Raw genomic sequence first — 4,092 nt, 5'->3', positions numbered from 1 at the left:
CTTTACTGTTTCTTTACCGTTTCATTACCGTTCTTTACCCGTTTCTTACCGTTTTTTGACTGTTTCATTACCGTTTTTTTTTACCGTTTCTTTACTGTTTCTTTACTGTTTCATTACCGTTTTTACCGTTCTTTGCCGTTTCTTTTACCGTTTCTGTTTCGAACGGCCCGAGGGTGGAGAGCGGCCGGTTCGTTATGCGGGATGCGGATTGATGTCCGCTCGCCGTGTGGAGACCGCGGTCTTCGTCGCTAGCAGTCCGCTATCCAGCGGCCCCGTAAGAGGACGTGGGGTGCAAGTGATTCGCGACGTTATTCGGCGTCGGGAGTCTTTGGCTCCGTGTTTTGTATATGCTGCGTCTCTGGCAGCGTCTAAGTCCCGTGCGGACGTGAAGGCGAGCACGGCTCGCGTGTGTGTGCTGCGTCCCTGGCAGCTACTACGTTCTGTGCGGGCGTGAAGGCGAGCTGGGCTCGCGTGTATATGCTGCGTCCCGGGCAGCGGCTAAGTCCTGTGCGGACGTGAAGGCGAGCTGGGCTCGCATGTATATGCTGCGTCCCTGGCAGCGACTGAGTCCTGTGCGGACGTGAAGGCGAGCTGGGCTCGCGTGTATATGCTGCGTCCCTGGCAGCGACTAAGTCCTGTGCGGACGTGAAGGCGAGCACGGCTCGCGTGTATGTGCTGCGTCCCTGGCAGCTACTAAGTCCTGTGCGGACGTGAAGGCGAGCACGACTCGCGTGTATGTGCTGCGTCCCTGGCAACTACTACGTCCTGTGCGGGCGTGAAGGCGATCTGGGCTCGCGTGTATATGCTGCGTCCCTGGCAGCGACTGAGTCCTTGGTTACAAGGACGACTCGCGCGGAGTCGTGATCCTAACAGTAAGTTCGGTCGATGAGAATATTCAGTATGCGCAATACTGAGATACCGCGAAGAGAGACGTCCACCGCAGTGGAGATGTCAAGGTAATCCGATACGGTCGCGCGAAGCCTTCTCTCAATCCTCGATCGTATTGAGAAGGTTGGAGATCCGTGGAGTTACCGTACACTTCGTAACACCAATGTCAACGTGTCCTCAGACACTCTAGAGATACTAGCCCAACGTGCCAGAGCACTCTAAAGGACTGTGTAGAGTCACCAAAGACCTAAGCACAAATGCCAACGTGTCTACGACACTCTTAAGGCAGTAAAGTTCAATGCAGATATGCAACGTATACCTCGAGCGAGGCAAGAGCCCAACGTGCTGACGCACTCAAGAAGGCGATATGAAGCTAGATATAGTGCAAAATAATACCTCAGCGAGGCAGTGACCTGATGTGCAATAGTAGTCAAAAGGCTTAGAGTCGGCGTCCGCGGCGTCTTATATAGGCGCCGCACCGAAATTTAACCGCGAGTAACGGCCCCGGCTCGGCGCGCTGCCGCGTAGCGGCGGCGGCGTGAAGCCGCTGCGAGCGGTAGTCGCCCGCGGGCGGAACGCGCCTGGTGCACGGCCGCCCGCCGCCCGCGATCCGTGCGGCCGACAGCTCCCGTACGGAACAAATTGTAAGAACATTGTTGGAGTCATCAGAGTCACCGCGTGCGCACTGATCGTCAGGTTAAGCAACAGTTTAATGCGGTCAGGACATGAATGGGGGGTGACCAGTGGAATACCGCTTGGAATCGAAATTATCGCAGGAAGATCATGAAAGTTTGGAATGTGTTGACTTCGATATCTAGTAATTTATGAGACATGAGAAAATTAGGAATATAAGTATATTTTTGTAAACGTTATGATTTTCTCATTTTTCACTTTTGCGTAATAATTCTCAGTATTTGATTACTATCAATATTTAACAGTGATTTTATTATCAGTATTCACCAGAAATTAAGTACTGGCCAAAAAATTACTGAATTACTGGTAATATTTAATCACTAATAATTTTTTAGTATTTCTTAGTATGATATTTCTATAAGGGTTGTATATATATTATTAACTTATTTGTAATTATTTTATGTTCACATAAAACATATAATCTGAACATTTTATGTTCAGATTATTCATATAGATGGTGCCTTATCTCGATTACCTAAATATGAAAAGTATAATAATGGTAATGTGCCATACGATTTACAAATTAAATCCAATACTATCGTGTCAAATTTGGGAAAATATGAATTAACCATTACACCACAAATAGAAGAATAAATATATGTGATATATTAAATAGTTCTTCACATGTCAGTAAGTTTTTTGTAAATTCATCATTTATTCAGTATCATAAAAATATTAGGTGGTAAACTTAGTTCCTGCGGCTCACAGTTAGATAACGTTAGTTGTAGGTGTAATTTATTTTGACATCTGAAACTGGCTACATGTTAGAGGTTAGACATTTGTCAATAAAATTCAGTGCGAAAAGATTCATTTAAGCGAGCAGTGCTATTTTTTCTTATGATTAAATATGGAACGTGATAAGTTGTTTTTTCGACATGTGCTGCTTTATTACTTTGACTTGAAAAAAACTGCAGCTGCAGCTCATAAATTGCTTTTCAAAGCTTATGGCAATTATGCTCCATCGGAAAGAACATGCCAAGTATGGTTTCAGCGATTTAAGAGTGGTGATTTTGATGTCAATAATAAAGAACGCTCAGGCCAACCGAAAAAGTTTGAAGACACCGATTTGCAGGCATTATTGGAGGAAAACTCTACTCAAACGCTCCAAGAATTGTCTGCAGTATTAAATGTTACTCCGATGGTTGTTTCAAACGTCTATATGCAATTCAAAAGGAAAAATTCAAAAGGAGGGAAAATGGGTACCACATGAATTAACCGCAAATGCCATTGCGAGTCGCTTAAACATCTATATTTCTCTGCTCGCCAGGCAGAAAAAGAAGAGTTTTTTGTGGCGCATAGTGACGCGATGAAAAATGGATATACTTCAATAATCCTAAACGAAGAAAATCATGGGTAGACCCTGGCCAACCATCGACATCCACACCAAAGAGAAATATTCATAGCCACAAAGCAATGCGTTGCATTTGGTGAGATATGCACGGCGTCGTTTATTATGAGCTACTCAGACCGAACGAAAGTATTACTGGAGATCGATGTCAATCACAATTAAACCGTCTGAATCAAGCATTATTGGAAAAAAGGCCAGCAGTAGCCAGCAATCGACGTAAAGTCATGCTTTTGCACGACAACGCTCGACCATACGTTGCCAAAACCGTCAAAGAAACACTGATGCAGCTCGAGTGGGAAGTTCTCCCGCACCCAGCGTATTCACCAGACCTAGCTCCTTCGGACTATTACTTGTTCCGGTCGATGCAGCACGGCTTGGTGAATACACACTTCAGAAATTACGAGGATGTGCGAAAATGGATCGACGAATGGATTGCATCAAAAGACCAATCGTTCTATCGTCGCGGAATATACGCGTTGCCCGAAAGATGGGAAAAATGTATAGCTAGCGAGGGAAAATACTTCGATTAATGTATTTTTTGCTTTTGATGTCGAAACAAATGAGTTTTTTAAACAAAATAACCGCAGGAACTAAGTTTACTACTTAATAATTAAAAAAAATTGATGAATGATTACGCGCAATATGATAGATTAATTACAATAGTGCAGTCTGCCGTTGTATTCTTATACATTAAGTCAAACTGAATAAAGAAGTCCTTTATCATTTTACAAATGGTCACACCCATAGATTTTTAGATATTAATTAAAGTAAGTTTTTGTGCATTATGGCAGAGGACGCCACTTCAGCTCATCTACTACATCATGTGTGATAATTCATCAATCTTTTTTAATTAGTATCTGGAATTAGTATCTAGATTATTATTGCGAAAATGGTCTAGATTATTATCGCAAAATGGTATAGGACTTTAATGTTCACCACGACTTATTATATTTCCACAAAATATGCCGGCCGCGGCGAGTTGTATGTCTCTTCTGCCGCGTCGCGCGCTCTGATTTACCCATCTATTTTATTTTTATAACTCGAAATTTTATGTGGTTATTAAAAAAATGACCTCTACAATTTTTGTTCATTTTTATCTGTTCTACTTATATTTTTCTTTTCGCACGTCTTATGCGGAGCATCTTGTATATTATATATATATA

This window comes from Odontomachus brunneus, unplaced genomic scaffold (genome assembly GCF_010583005.1).
Source record: "Odontomachus brunneus isolate Ranch 3 - 2012 unplaced genomic scaffold, Obru_v1 Obru_scaffold_111, whole genome shotgun sequence".
Lineage (NCBI taxonomy): Eukaryota > Metazoa > Arthropoda > Insecta > Hymenoptera > Formicidae > Odontomachus > Odontomachus brunneus.
Note: the sequence above shows the minus strand (reverse complement) of the source record.